Here is a 17,081-nt window from a genome sequence, read left to right as displayed (position 1 = left end):
CAACAAAAGCATGAGGTGACCTATAAAACAGCAACACCAACAAAATATCTCCTGTCCCATGGCAAAAAGTGTAGAATTGCATTAGCTTAAAACTGCAACATTTTCTCTTAGTCTCATGATGTGTAGAATATCATTATAAAACTGCAAATGTTTTCTCCCTGCACCATGGCAACATGTGTTGAAATGCAGGAAGTTAGCTGGGTGTGGTGGGGGCCCCAAATGCATGGGCAAAATCAAATATTTAGAAGAAAAACCATGGCGTGCTCGGAGAATCTCAGATGAGTCTCTATTTCAGGCTTTAGCAACAGAGCGTTGTTTACACTAGCTCTGTGATCTAATAGGCTCAGGATGTAACTGGGCGGGGCTGAGCTGGTTTTCTCTAGCAGTAGTGGGCGGGACTCCATCTCTCTGTGATAGTGATATGAATATGGTTACATACCCATTCAATATATGACATGCAGGAATAATGGTCAAGACCTATGCCCAATGGACAAGGTGCTTGTGGAGCATAGAGTCAATGGTGGAAAAAGTACTCAATTGTCATACTTGAGTAAAAGTAAAAAGAAAATGTTATACATCAAATTCCTTATGTTAAGCAAACCAGAACAATCTTTATTTATAATTTTATTTATGGACGGCCAGGGCCACACTCCAACACTCAGACATAATTTACAAACGCAGTATTTGTGCTTAGTGAGTCCGCCAGATCAGGTAGGTAGTTTAGTGGTTAAGAGCGTTGTGCCAGTGGTTAAGAGCATTGTGCCAGTAACTGAAAGGTCGCTGGTTCTAATCCCCGAGCCGACTAGGTGAAAAATCTGTCGATATGCCCTTGAGCAAGGCACTTAACCCTAATTGCTCCTGTAAGTTGCTCTGGATAAGAGCATCTGCTAAAATGAAAATCAGAGGCAGTAGGGATGACATTGCGTTATATTGATAGATGCGTGAATTGAACCATAATTCTGTCTTGCCTGAGCATTCGAAATTAGGACTTTTTGGTATCAGGGAAAATGTATGGAGTAAAAAGTGCATTATTTTCTTTAGGAATATAGTGGAGTAAAAGTAAAAGTTGTCAAAAATATAAATAGTAAAGTAAAGTACAGATTCCCCAAAACGACTTAAGTACTACTTTAAAGTATTTTACTGAAGTACTTTACACCACTGAGCATAGTGTTAAAGCTCACCCTTCTCTTTCAAACACCTCTCTCTGTCTGCTGTGGTAATACAACATCTCATTTACATTTTTTACATTTACATTTTAGTCATTTAGCAGACGCTCTTATCCAGAGCGACTTACAGTTAGTGAATACATTTATTTATTTATTTTATTTTTTATACTGGCCCCCCGTGGGAATCAAACCCACAACCCTGGCGTTGCAAACGCCATGCTCTATCAACTGAGCTACATCCCTGCCGGCCATTCCCTCCCCTACCCTGGACGACGCTGAGCCAATTGTGCGCCGCCCATGAGTCTCCCGGTCGCGGCCGGCTGCGACAGAGCCTGGATTCGAACCAGGATCTCTAGTGGCACAGTTAGCACTGCGATGCAGTGCCTTAGACCACTGCGCCACTCAGTGCAACAAAAACACCCCACTCTGCCCTTTCAGACGTCCTACTCCACTCAGTCTATGAGAAAGCGGAAACTAGGCAGAATGGGAAGGTTGAAAGTCAAAAGACAGCACTAAGAGTGATGTAGATGGAGTTAAAGGTCCTATGCAGCTGTTTCATCTTAATATAAAATCATGTTGGGACAGTTGCACAGTATTATTCCAACCTCATAGTGTGGAAATATACACTGAAAACATATGCATGTGTTTAGATGTAAAGTGCTGGTCCCATGTTTCATGAGCTGAAATAAAAGATCCTAGAATTTTATTTTTTTTGCACAACTTTTGTGCACACATTTGTTTACATCCCTGTTAGTGGGCATTTCTCCTAAACCAAGATAATCATCCACCTGACAGGTGTGGCATATCAAGAAGCTGATTAAACAGCATGATCATTACACAGGTGCACCTTGTGCTAGAGACAATAAAAGGCCACTCTAAAATGTGCAATTTTGTAAAACAAGACAATGCCACAGATGTCTCAAGTTTTGAGGGAGCGTGCAATTGGCATGCTGACTGCAGGAATGTCCACCAGGGCTGTTGCCAGAGAATCCAACATCGTTGTAGAGAATTTGACAGTACCTCCAACCGACCTCACAACCGCAGACCACGTATAACCACACCAGCCCAGGACCTCCACATCCGGCTTCTTCACCTGCGGGATCGTCTGAGACCAGCCACCCGGACAGCTGATGAAACTGAGGGTTTGTACAACAAAAGAATTTCTGCACAAACTGTCAGAAACCGTTTCAGGGAAGCTCATCTGCATGCTCGTCGTCCTCACCAGGGTCTTGACCTGACTGCAGTTTGGCGTCGTAACCGACTTCAGTGGGCAAATTATCACCTTCAATGGCCACTGGCACGCTGGAGAAGTGTGCTCTTCACGAATGAATCCCGGTTTCAACTGTACTGGGCAGATGGCATCGTGTGGGCGAGCGGTTTGCTGATGTCAACATTGTGAACAGAGTACCCCATGGTGGCGGTGGGGTTATGGTATGGGCAGGCATAAGCTACGGACAACGAACACAATTGCATTTTATCGATGGCAATTTGAATGCACAGAGATACCGTGATGAGATCCTGAGGCCCAACGTCGTGCCATTCATCCGCAGCAATCACCTCATGTCTCAGCATGATAATACACAGCCCCATGTCGCAAGGATCTGTACACATCTGCTGGAAGCTGAAAATGCCCCAGTTCTTCCATGGCCTGCATACTCATCAGACATGTCACCCATTGAGCATGCTCTGGATCGACGTGTACATTTTACATTTTAGTCATTTTTAGCAGTCGCTCTTATCCAGCGACGTACAGTTAGTGAGTGTGTACGACAGCGTGTTCTAGTTCCCGCCAACTTCGCACAGCTATTGAAGAAGAGTGGGACAACATTCCACAGGCCACAATCAACAGCCTGATCAACTCTATGCAAAAGGAGATGTGTGAGGCAAATGGTGGTCACACCAGATACTGACTGGTTTTCTGATCCACGCTCCTACTTTTTTTTTTAAAGGTATCTGTGACCAACAGATGCATATCTGTATTCCCAGTCATCTGAAATCCATAGATTAGGGCCTAATTAATTTATTTCAATTGACTGATTTCCTTATGTGAACTGTAACTCAGTAAAATATTTGAAATTGTTGCACGTTGCGTTTATGTTTTTGTTCAGTGTATATCAAACACAGGAAAATCACGTTTTTGACTCCACTGGGACTTTAAAGAGAGAGGGGCAAAGAGAGGTAAGGTTTTAGTTATACAAATGGAGAGAGAGAAAGAGAGAGACTACAGCATGTGCAAAGAGAGAGAGAGAGAGACTCCGGACAAGGCAGTCTCTCTCTCTCTCTCTCTCTCTCTCAATTCAATTTCAATTCAATTTAATTTCAATGTCAATTCAATTCAATTTAAGGGCTTTATCTCTCTCTCTCTCTCTCTCTCTCTCTCTCTCTCTCTCTCTCTCTCTCTCTATCTGATCATGCCTAGATTAATGCCTTGTAATGCTTGTTAATGCTTTGTAAATTAAGCTTCATGCCTTGTATGTGAATCCATTCATTTTACAAAGTAATTAAATAGTACTTGTATTTAGAATTCCATTCTCAGACATTTCTTGATTGCCTATTAGTCTAACTCAACTATATTCTCTTGCATATTTTAATCATCTTTTTGGAGTCAGCTGAACATTTTAATAGGCTGATCGCTTAGTCTTACATGTGAGGTATATATATACAGTACCAGTCAAAAGTTTTGACACACCTACTCATTCAAGGGTTTTTCTTTATTTTTACTATTTTCTACATTGCAGAATAATAGTGAAGACATCAAAACTATGAAATAGCACATATGGAATCATGTAGTAACCAAAAAAAGTGTTAAACATATATATTTTAGATTCTTCAAAGTAGCCACCCTTTGCCTTGATGACAGCTTTGCACACTCTTGGCATTCTCTCAACCAGCTTCATGAGGAATGTTTTCCAAAAGTCTTGAAGGAGTTCCCACATATGCTGAGCACTTGTTGGCTGCTTTTCCTTCACTCTGCAGTCCAACTCATTCCAAACCATCTCAATTGGGTTGAAGTCAGGTGATTGTGGAGGCCAGGTCATCTGATGCAGCACTCCATCACTCTCCTTGGTCAACTAGCCCTTACACAGCCTGGAGGTGTGTTTTGGGTCATTGTCCTGTTGAAAAACAAATGATAGTCCCACTAAGCCCAAACCAGATGGGATGGCGTATCACTGCAGAATGCTGTGGTAGCCATGCTGGTTAAGTGTGCCTTGAATTCTAAATAAATCACTGACAGTGTCACCAGCAAAGCACCCCCACACCTCCTCCTCCATGCTTCATGGTGGGAACCACACATGCAGAGATAATCCGTTCACCTACTCTGCGTCTCACAAAGACACAGCAGTTGGAACCAAAAATCTCAAATTTGGACTCATCAGACCAAAGGACAGATTTCCACCGGTCTAATGTCCATTGCAATTTCTGAGGCTGGAAACTCTAATGAACATATCCTCTGCAGCAGAGGTAACTCTGGGTCTTCTTTTCCTGTGGTGGTCCTCATGAGAGCCAGTTTCATCATAGCGCTTGATGGTTTTTGCAACTGCACTTCAAGAAACATTCAAAGTTCTTGAAATTTTCTGGATTGACTGACCTTCATGTCTTAAAGTAATGATGGGCTGTCATTTCTCGTTGCTTATTTGAGCTGTTCTTGCCTTAATATGGACTTGGTCTTTTACCAAATAGGGCTATCTTCTGTATACCACCCCTACCTTGTCACAACACAACTGAATGGCTCAAACGCATTAAGGAGGAAAGGAATTCCACAAATTAACTTTTAACAAGGCACACCTGTTAATTGAAATGCATTCCTCATGAAGCTGGTTAAGAGAATGCAAAGAGTGTGCAAAGCTGTCATCAAGGCAAAAGGTGGCTACTTTAAAGAATCTAAAATATAACATATATTTTGATTTGGTTAACACCTTTTGGGTTACTACATGATTCCATATGTGTTATTTCATAGTTTTGATATCTTCACTATTATTCTGCAATGTAGAAAATAGTAAAAATAGTGAGTAGGTGTGTCCAAACTTTTGACTGTGTCATGAGCACTCTCTCTCCCTGGTAGCAACATTAATTGCATTCAATTCTCTGCCACTCTGCTCACTCTCTCCCTACTCTGCCTAACGAGCTCCACCTGGCTCCGCCCTGCTCTGCTCTTGTTACCTGGCCAGCTGCACTGCATTTCCCACTCACCATCCTCACCTTGCCTCACTCTGTTCTAATTACTCTGCCAGCTGAACTGCATTTCCCCACTAACCTCTCCCAGTATATCAAGCCCTGTTTTTCAGCCAAGCCCTGTCAGATCGTCTTCAAACCCGGACCAGTAACCTGCCTGTCTGCGCTCTGACTCCTGTTTGTGATACCGATCCTTTCTTGACTGCCTCCTTGTTCTACTGCCCCGTCTATCCCGACCTGCCTTCTGGACCTCGACTACTCTCCGATCTTCAGCCCCTCCGGTAACTCGATTCTGCCTTCTGTCTCTCACCACGATATTTGCCCAGCCCTGATCTGTACTTCTGCCTGCCATTCATATTGCTGTTGTGTGTGTGTTCCCCCAGGTCTCCGACCACCAGATGAGCGTGCCCAGACGCTTCACCACCCTCAGCCCGATACGCCGCTCCATCACTGGGGAACACACACACTAAGCACTTGGACTGGACACCCCCGGACATTTGGTGACCCCCGGAGCACAGGTACCCACAGGACCCTGTAAAACCCCAGAGCCCCAAGCACCCCTGGAACCCCTGACACCCCTGGCACTCCTCTTCCCGCCTGAAACCTTCAATAAAGAACTCTGAATTTGAACTTGCGCTCTTGGGTCCTCTTCTGTCCGTGACAGAACGATCTGACCATCATGGACCCAGCGCACTCCCTGACCACGATGGAAGAAGAGCCAGAGATGACTGCCCTACAGCGACTGGAACGCTCTGAGGGAGACATAAATCGGATGGCTGGCGACATCGCTTCCCTTCTCCAGCTATTCAACCAGCAGCAACAACAGTTCCAACTGCAGCAACAACAGCTAGCCCAAGCCCTGCAACTACTCTCAAACCCGGCTACTCCACCTGCACCCCCCCCTGGTCCTTCTGTTCCTGTACCACCGACACTCCTTCATCCCTCCGCTGGAGGTCCCAATGCTGCAGGCCCGGCAGTGCTGCCACCAGATCCCCACGCTCCTGAACCAAAGATTGGGAACCCGGAACGTTTTGATGGCAACCAGAAGCAAGTAAGACCATTCTTGAGCAGCTGCCGAATCCAGTTTGCACTACAGCCCAGGACTTTCTCAACAGAGGGAGCCAAGGTGGGGTATGTCATCACACATCTCACCGGTCGAGCTCGGTTGTGGGGAACGGCGGAATTCGACCGGCAAACCCCAGCCTGTGCCTCCTTCAGTGCCTTTGAGGAGGAGATGTTAAAGGTCTTTGACCTAGGCTCGCCAACAGCCGAAGCGTCACAAGCTCTGCTCACCATCCGTCAGGGCAATCGGACAGTGGCAGACTTCTCCATTGACTTTCGTACCCTGGCCAGTCAAAGCTCGTTTAACCCAGAGGCACTGGTGCAAGCCTTCCTCCATAGCCTGGCGGACTATATCAAAGACGAGCTTGTTTCCCATGACCCGCCCTCAACGCTTGATGCCGCCATTGACCTTGCCGTCCGCATTGACCGCCGTATACAGACCCGGAGGAGGGAGAAGGGCCGTCTCAGTCAACCTGCCATCCGCACTCGGGTCGATACCGCTTCTGTCCAGCCCCTGCCTGTCAAGTCCCATAGCCAACTCAATCAGCCTGAGCCCATGGAGATTGGCCGTGCCTCTCTGACTCCCGAGGAGCGTCGGCGCCGTCTAAGCTCCAACCTTTGCCTCTACTGTGGTGGCGAAAATCACCGTGTCGCCACTTGTCCGGCAAAAGCCGCAGCTCACCAGGTGTAGGGGAGATCCGGGTGAGCTCAACAAGCCTTCAGTCTCCCTCCATCCGAAAGACCCTGCTTCATCTCCGCCTTCAGCTTTCTGACAAGACTCATACATTGGCCGCCCTTGTGGATTCCGGAGCCGAAGCAAACATCATGGACCCTGAGCTTGCACAGCAACTGGGCGTGAACCATCATCAACTGACACAACCCATTCCTGCACGAGCCCTGGATGGGCATCATCTTGGCACTGTCACTCATATCTCCGCCCCTGTGACAATCCTGCTGTCAGGAAACCACCAGGAGTCCATCCAGTTTCACCTCCTACACTCACCTGGCCAACCACTCATTCTTGGATACCCGTGGCTCCGTCAGCACAACCCCCACATCGACTGGGAGACAGGAACAGTCCGTGAGTGGGGAAGGAGTTGTCACCAGACCTGTTTAAGGGGGGCCACCCTGCCCGTTCACCGGGAAAGATCTAGCGCTACCCCCGACATATCCAATGTTCCGGCCTGTTACCACAGCCTGAAAGAGGTGTTCAACAAATCCAAGGCGACATCTCTACCCCCACACAGACCCTATGACTGCGCGATTGATCTCCTGCCTGGCACAGCACCTCCCAAGGGTCGTCTGTATTCACTGTCAGCCCCGGAAAGAAAGGCCATGGAGGACTACATTAATGACTCTCTTGCCGCCGGGATAATTAGACCGTCATCTTCCCCCGCAGGAGCGGGATTCTTCTTTGTCGGCAAGAAGGACGGTTCTCTTCGTCCATGCATAGATTACCGGGGTCTGAACGACATCACGGTTAAGAATCGCTACCCACTGCCCTTACTTTCGTCTGCCTTCGAACTGCTGCAGGGAGCCACTGTATTCACAAAGCTGGACCTTCGCAATGCCTACCATCTGGTGCGGATGAGGGAGGGAGACGAATGGAAGACAGCGTTCAACACACCAACCGGCCACTATGAATATCTCGTCATGCCCTTCGGCCTCACCAATGCCCCAGCAGTTTTTCAAGCCCTAGTGAATGATATCCTCAGGGACATGCTAAATACGTTCGTATTTGTGTACCTTGACGATATTTTAATATTCTCAAAGACTCTGTCAGAACACACGCACCACGTCCAGTTGGTCCTGCGCCGCCTGCTGGAGAACTCTCTTTTCGTGAAGGCAGAGAAGTGCGAGTTCCATGCCAAAACCGTTTCATTCCTGGGGTATGTGGTGACCGAGGGCAGCATTCAGATGGATCTCACGAAGGTGTCGGCTGTCACTTCCTGGCCAGTTCCTGAGTCTCGGAAAAAGTTGCAACAGTTCCTGGGCTTTGCCAACTTTTATAGGAGATTCATCAGAAACTATAGCACAGTGGCTGCACCCCTCACGGCGCTAACCAGCACTAAACAACCGTACCAATGGACATCAGCTGCTGATAAGGCCTTCAATATCCTCAAGACATGTTTCACTTCTGCTCCCATCCTCCAGATGCCAGATGCAGCAAGGCAGTTTGTGGTGGAGGTAGATGCTTCGGACGTGGGAGTGGGTGCAGTGCTTTCTCAAAGAGCAGCTGAGGATGGCAAGATGCACCCCTGTGCCTTCTACTCCCGTCGGCTAACCCCTGCCGAATGCAACTACGACATTGGGAACCGCGAGCTGTTGGCTGTCAAGCTCGCCCTTGAAGAATGGCGGCACTGGTTAGAGGGGTCAAAGGAACCATTCGTAGTGTGGACAGACCACAAGAACCTGGAGTATATCCAAACAGCCAGGAGGCTGAACTCCCGTCAACAGCGGTGGTCTCTGTTCTTTACGCGCTTCAATTTCACGCTCTCCTACCGCCCGGGATCTCGCAACATCAAACCTGATGCTCTTTCCCGGATGTTTCAGAAGGACGAGACCACCGCCATGACAGCCCCCATTCTTCCCAGCCACTTGGTCGTAGCGGCCCTCACCTGGGAGATCGAGAAGCAGGTCATGGAGGCTCTTCGGGACCAGCCAGGTCCAAGCACCAGCGCCCCCAACCGTCTGTTTGTTCCAGCAAATCTCAGGTCACCTGTGATTCAGTGGGGGCACGAATCCCGTCTGGCCTGTCATCCCGGCATCACTCGCACCCTTCATCTGGTCCGCCAGCGGTTCTGGTGGCGGCGGATGAGACGGGATGTCCGAGAATTCATCCGAGCTTGTCCCACTTGTAACCGAAACAAGACCCCCAACCAGCCTCCTGCTGGGTTGCTGCAACCCCTACTCATACCCAAGAGGCCCTGGTCCCACGTTTCACTGGACTTTGTTACGGGCCTTCCGCCCTCTGACGGACACACAGTCATCCTTACCATTGTTGACCGCTTTAGTAAGATGACCCACTTCGTGCCCCTTCCCAAACTACCCTCTGCTAAAGAGACCTCCCAGGTGGTCCTGGAACATGTGTTTCGTATCCATGGCCTACCCCAGGATATAGTGTCAGACCGGGGCCCGCAATTCTCAGCAACCTTTTGGAAGGAGTTCTGTCATCTCCTTGGGGCCACCGCCAGCCTATCGTCTGGATTCCACCCGCAGTCAAACGGCCAGACTGAACGCATGAACCAGGAGCTGGAGAAGGCACTGAGGTGTGTGGCTTCCCAAAATCCCCGGGCCTGGGCTCAACACCTGCTCTGGGTGGAATATGCCCATAATTCACTCACCAGTTCCTCCACCGGGCTCTCCCCCTTTCAGTGTGTCTACGGGTATCAACCTCCACTGTTTGCCAGCCAGGAGGCGGATGCCACCTGTCCGTCTGCTCTTGCGTATGCCCGCCGCTGCCGCCGCACTTGGGCCCAGGCTCGCACTGTGCTCCTGAAGTCTGGAACCAGCTACGCCGTCGGTGCCAACCGACGGAGGACCCCAGCACCTACTTACCGGGTTGGTCAGAAGGTCTGGCTGTCTGCCCGGGATCTGCCGCTGCGGGTTGAATCACGAAAGCTGGCCCCTCGCTTCATTGGTCCTTTTCTTGTGCAGAAAGTCATCAGTCCAACGGCGGTCCGACTTCAGTTGCCCGCTTCCATGCGGGTCCACCCCACCTTCCACGTCTCCAAGGTCAAGCCGGTCCATGAAAGTCCCCTGGTCCCTGCAGCTCCGGCGCCACCTCCTCCGCGCCTCGTAGATGGCGGTCCTGTCTTCACCGTCCGGCGGCTGCTCCGCTCTAGGCGAAGGGGTAGGGGTCTCCAGTACCTCGTTGACTGGGAGGGATATGGTCCAGAGGAGAGGACCTGGATCCCGGCCAGGAGGATAGTGGACCGGACCCTTATCACTGACTTCCACCGACTACATCCTGATCAGCCTGCAATCCGTAGGGGCCGTCCAAGAGGGGTTCCTAGCCGTCCTGCCCGCCCTGCTTCCTGTCCTGTGCCTGACCCTGCTCCTGTCTCAGTGCCTGTCCTGTCTCCCGACCGTGACCCTCCAGCTCCTTCTGAGGATGAGGAGATTCACTCGGACCGCTCGGAGGAGTTCTGACCCGCCGCCTGCTCCCCTCCACCCTCCCGGCATGATGTTGTTCTTGGGACTTCTGGGGCCGTCCCTTGGAGGGGGGGTCCTGTCATGAGCACTCTCTCTCCCTGGTAGCAACATTAATTGCATTCAATTCTCTGCCACTCTGCTCACTCTCTCCCTACTCTGCCTAACGAGCTCCACCTGGCTCCGCCCTGCTCTGCTCTTGTTACCTGGCCAGCTGCACTGCATTTCCCACTCACCATCCTCACCTTGCCTCACTCTGTTCTAATTACTCTGCCAGCTGAACTGCATTTCCCCACTAACCTCTCCCAGTATATCAAGCCCTGTTTTTCAGCCAAGCCCTGTCAGATCGTCTTCAAACCCGGACCAGTAACCTGCCTGTCTGCGCTCTGACTCCTGTTTGTGATACCGATCCTTTCTTGACTGCCTCCTTGTTCTACTGCCCCGTCTATCCCGACCTGCCTTCTGGACCTCGACTACTCTCCGATCTTCAGCCCCTCCGGTAACTCGATTCTGCCTTCTGTCTCTCACCACGATATTTGCCCAGCCCTGATCTGTACTTCTGCCTGCCATTCATATTGCTGTTGTGTGTGTGTTCCCCCAGGTCTCCGACCACCAGATGAGCGTGCCCAGACGCTTCACCACCCTCAGCCCGATACGCCGCTCCATCACTGGGGAACACACACACTAAGCACTTGGACTGGACACCCCCGGACATTTGGTGACCCCCGGAGCACAGGTACCCACAGGACCCTGTAAAACCCCAGAGCCCCAAGCACCCCTGGAACCCCTGACACCCCTGGCACTCCTCTTCCCGCCTGAAACCTTCAATAAAGAACTCTGAATTTGAACTTGCGCTCTTGGGTCCTCTTCTGTCCGTGACAGACTGGTACTGTATATAATACACACATATTAAATATTACCCCACTACACCCAGAGATCATTTGTTCGTTCGACATGGTGGGATCCTTTTGTGTCTGTAAAATGTGTTATGCGAGAAATGGCGGTGGAAACGCCTTTATGCGCAAATATTGATATAATAACCATCATATCGAAGTAAACTTGGAGTCACGCAATGATATTGTTTGTGGTCCTTCCACTACGACTCGGGAAACCATGCAGTTGTGATGAGAGTGATAGAAGGAGTCAGGCGCAGGAGGGTAATCAACGAATGCAGAGTTTATACCGTTGTACACAAATAGTGCTGGATAGCGACAAACGAAACAGGCACAGGGGAAAATCTACCCTGGCAATACACTGTAACGGTAGCTCCAATAATAACAGGCACAGGGGAAATATCTACCCCAGCAATAACAAGGTACGAGTAGCTCCACTGAGCTATACTACTCTCACGAATAAACAATCACCCACAAGGACAAGGGGGGCAGAGGGAACACTTATACACGGACTAATGAGGGGATAAGAACCAGGTGTGTGTAATTAACAAGACAAGACAAATGTGCTGATGATAATTGGGACGGCAGTGGTTAGTAAGCTGGTGACGACGAACGCCGAAGCCTGCCCGAACAAGGAGGGGAGGCAGCCTCGGCGGAAGTCGTGACAGTACCCCACCCCCCTTGACGCGCAGCTCCAGCAGCGCGCCGACTCGGCCTCAGGGACGGCCAGGAGGACGCGGAGCAGGGCGAGCCGGATGGCGACGGTGGAAATCCCGCAACAGGGAGGGATCGAGGATATCCCTCACCAGGACCCAGCACCGTTTCTCCGGACCGTACCCCTCCCACTCCACAAGGTACTGAAAGCCCCCCACCCGACGCCTCGAATCCAGGATGGAACGGACAGAGTACGCCGGGGCACCCTGCATACATACATACATTCCTCATCCCTTCTCAGTGAAATACTAACCTAGTGTGGATCAGTTGGCTACGCAAGTGTGTGTGTATGTGTAGGCATGGTTAAGTGGCTGTCCATCATCGGACTCATTTTCCCAGAGTGCTGTTTTTTAGTAAGTGTTAAAGTGGTGTGTGAGAGTGGCCTACTGGCCCTGTATTCCAGCTCATTCCTCACTCTAATCCGGAAAAATCCTCACAACAGCACAGGTGACCAGGGCTAAAATGAGGTTAAATGACTACAGTACTATCTCAGTTATGATGTGGTGGTGGACTACACATTCTTGCTGAGCTGATGTCCTCAGCCTATTGTGTGTGTCAGTGTTTTACTGTATGTGCTGTTCACTAAGACCCTGACAGTCTCAGAGGGCGGTGACCCCCTGGCACAGACAGCAGCGCCTGCCGTTTAGGGAGAGCATGGCACCAGTATGTGCATTGAGAGACAGAATACATGTTCCTTCACTGTGTGTGTACTCCTCTCACAACTGCCCTGTGTTCTGCTACACTGCTCTGACTGAGTGTGGTCCTCTACCCTGGCTGTGTGTGTGTGTGTGTGTGTGTGTGTGTGTGTGTGTGTGTGTGTGTGTGTGTGTGTGTGTATGCATGTGTTCCTCTCCCCTCTCTCTGGTATTTATAGCACACTGCTGACATTTCAGAGTGGCTGCAGTAAAAATGTAGGCCATGCAGGAAAAGAGCTGGTGCAGCGGATTGTGATAGGCAACCAATTAGCTTCCAGTATGTTAGCTGGTACTGGGAGGTGGGCGTAGTGAGTGTATATCTGTCTGATGAAAACCTCATTCAAAATTGGTGCCTTTTTTTTATGTATTGAAAGCAGCAACTCCCTCAATGTACTCTGAAATGTCATGATTCTAGGATCAAGAAAATGTATTCAAAACAGTTTCTGAAGTTTCGAAATTGTATGTTTGTTAATAGTAAAATATGTAAGTTAGGGACTATATTTTTGTATGTGTGTGTGTGTAGCTGCTAATAAAAAAAAACAGCCATCAATTAGATGACAATATGAAGAGTACTACAGTATGTTAATAAACCAGGGGTCAATAGATGGTTTTATTATCATACAGCAAAAAACATTTTTTGAATTTCATTGGCTTAGATATAAACACATTAGTATTATATTAACAATACTGAAAGGTTTAACAATACTGAAAGGTTTGCACGATTGCTGATGTATTCCTAGATATCCCTAGATATCTTTGCTTTTAGAATAGCTTTGGTTATTGCCATATCTACAAGCTTCAATTTTTTGATTAGAGAATTACCTTGAGCATGAGCAGTAATTAAGAAAGTGGCAATCACTAATGGCATATTTTAATATATTTCACTTAACATAAAGAATAGGAAAACATGCATGTGATTTGATGACACTTCTTTCAACCTCATCTTGTGTAGTAAGCAACAATCAACTCTAGCACCAAATAATCAAGCGCAATTTACAATAGCAGTAGCCAATGACAAAACATTACAGCACGCTTATTCAAGTCCAACATAAACTCAAACGTTAAAGGTCAATGTCTGGAAAAACATCACACACAGGTCAATGTGATAGCAGGGGAAAAAGGTGTTAGGCCTGTCTTTGGTTTGGTGCCATAGGTCTTCAATTCAGGCTCCATGGTGATTCTCTCTTCAGGATAGTATTGTACACCGAGCGGCGAGGGTCTCTCTGAAGGGCTGTGTGGCTGTCATCCTGTCTGTCATCGAACTCAGCAGCGTAAGCATAGATATTATCTACGCTCTCCTTCTCACTCACATCGAAGTTCGAGGCATCCTTACTGACATAATGGACTCTCAGTGTATCAGCTTTGAGATCACTTCCTCCACGGTTTCGCCTCTTCGGTGTGTAGTAGCCGAGGACTAGAAGAGTTCCAGCAGTCAGGACAGCCACCACCCACAGTACAGGTGCCAAGAAAGACACTGGTCTATCGTTTGTGGTTAGGTCCCAGGTAGAGTTCTGTGCTCCAATCTCATTATTAGCCTCACAGAAGTAATGGTCAATGTCCCCAAGACTGACACTGGGGATGGTGTATCTTTCTGTTTCTCCTGTAAAACCGTCACTTCAGTTCCGTTCCTTTGGTACCAGGTGTATTTCTCCACCGGTGGGTTGGCATCACTGCTACAGGTCAGAGTCACTGCACCGCCTTCCAATATTTTATTGACTGTCACGGTGGTGGACCTTGGAGGATATCTCACAATGAGCGCAGCTGCAAGGGAGAGGTGATTCTCGAGGCCAATCAATGCATAGGAGTAGCTGCCTGCATCCTCACTGCTGACTGGGTCAAGGTACAGGATGTGCCGGCGTTGGTTTGGTCCAGGAGAAGTCTGTCCTTATAGAAGATGTAGTCATTAGAGTTAACGTTCAGAAAGCAGGATGTCTCGCACAAGATCCAGACTTTCTCTCCCTCATTTACATTTACATTTACGTCATTTAGCAGACGCTCTTATCCAGAGCGACTTACAAATTGGTGCATTCACCTTATAGCCAGTGGGATAACCACTTTACAATATGTTTTGTTTTTTTTTTGGGGGGGGGGGGGGGGGGTGTAGAAGGATTACTTTATCCTATCCCAGGTATTTCTTAAAGAGGTGGGGTTTCAAGTGTCTCCGGAAGGTGGTGAGTGACTCCGCTGTCCTAGCGTCGTGAGGGAGCTTGTTCCACCATTGGGGTGCCAGAGCAGCGAACAGTTTTGACTGAGCTGAGCGGGAACTGTGCTTCCGCAGAGGTAGGGGGGCCAGCAGGCCAGATGTGGATGAACGCAATGCCCTCGTTTGGGTGTAGGGACTGATCAGAGCCTGAAGGTACGGAGGTGCCGTTCCCCTCACAGCTCCGTAGGCAAGCACCATGGTCTTGTAGCAGATGCGAGCTTCAACTGGAAGCCAGTGGAGTGTGTGGAGGAGCGGGGTGACGTGAGAGAACTTGGGAAGGTTGAACACCCTCCATGACGATGTCAGGACTAATGTTTACACGCACGTCTGTGACAGACAGAGTGACCTGAAATGGGTCATCAAAAACTGTACTTGGCTGAGTCCCTCTGTCTCAGCTCTGTGACACTCAGGGTGCAGTTAGTCTCCTTATCTCCACGGTACTGCACACAACCTTCATACTCCAAGTCTTCAGGCTTCCCCTTGGGATCCACAGTTTTTGACCAGAGAGTCTGTGTGATCGTCTGTCCACTGGGGTATGTGTAAGTGCAAGAGAGGTCCACAGATGACCCGGTTATGGCGCAGATTGTCTTGTTTGTGTATCTCACATCCCAACAGTTATCCAGGACACAAAGTGCAGGAGAACGGAGATCATTTACAGCACAGGAGTAGCTGCCAGCATCCGTAATGCTGAATGGGTCAAGGTAAAGGCTGGTATTTAGGGTCTTTGGGTTGGTTAGTCGTCGTCCGTTCTTGTACCAGATGTAAGTAGGGTTGAATTTGTCACACAGAGTACATTTGGTGCTGCAGGTCAGTGTTACTTTTTGTCCCTCTTTCACAGTGTCTGGATTCTTCCTCACCTTCAGACCTGTGACATAAACAGCTGCCATCCTGAGTTCTCTGAGTTAACTCTAAACTTATACTCAGCGGAGTCACTCGGTCTCAAATCTCTGATCATAAGAGTATGGGACTATGGACCGGAACCCCCAACACCACAAACTCCCAAACGGCCCTCATACTCTGGGTCTTTAATCAGAGCCTCCGGAATGGTTGTGTCCTTCCATTTCTTCCTGTTGTCGATGTTAAACAAGTATAATTATTTTAATATACGTCTGGTACCTTGGATTTCGAAACCGCAGGACAATTCTACAGACGATCCTTCTAAGGCGCAAACACTCTCCTTTCTACAAAATACAACTACCACATCTGCAGCCAGCAGACCTGGTATAAAGAGGAGAAGTCCCACAAACATACTTCCTGCCAACGTCCATGGATACCTAAACGTGTACTTGTGGTGCAGTTGAACTAAATTCAAGTGTGAGTCAGGTGATGTTATTTCTTAATACTTATAGGAGGGAGAGTGAACTATTCTTGTGCAAGTCTAACTTCCTTCCTTTAATAGATCATGTTAACATCATGCTTCCTTACATGGTGAAGAGAAATGGAAAAATGCAAGATCAACTGTATATGTTTCTCAGAATGTTGATGAAACAATAAAAATTAGATGAAGAGGAATGACTTGATGAAACATTTCAACTTATTAAGTGACAGGCCTACTATGTTCCAGGAGGATTAAAAGGCCTATGTAAGTCGTAAGTATTTATACACCCACTTCATCATAATAAACACAATACAACAAACGGATATTGTGTATGAGATAAGTACAGAATTTACATTCAATTCATGAGTTGTATCAGTTGAAAACGGAATTGACCCCAACCCTGTTTTGAACCTGTGTTACAGTCACACATCCATGTACACACGCACACGCACACACACACACACACACCCTGAACTACTTCTACCCACAAGCCATACGAAGGCTAAATAGTTAACCAATAGCTACCCGGACATTGACCCCCCCCCCTTTGCACTAACTCTTTTGACTCATCACATACGCTACTGCTTACTATCTATCCTATTGACTAGTCACTTTACCCCTACCCATATGTACATATCTACCACAATTACATCGTACCCCTACATATCGACTTGGTACTGGTACCTTGTGTATTAGGGCTGACTC

This window comes from Coregonus lavaretus, assembly GCF_964263955.1.
Source record: "Coregonus lavaretus genome assembly, chromosome: 36".
NCBI classification, from domain to species: domain Eukaryota; kingdom Metazoa; phylum Chordata; class Actinopteri; order Salmoniformes; family Salmonidae; genus Coregonus; species Coregonus lavaretus.
Note: the sequence above shows the minus strand (reverse complement) of the source record.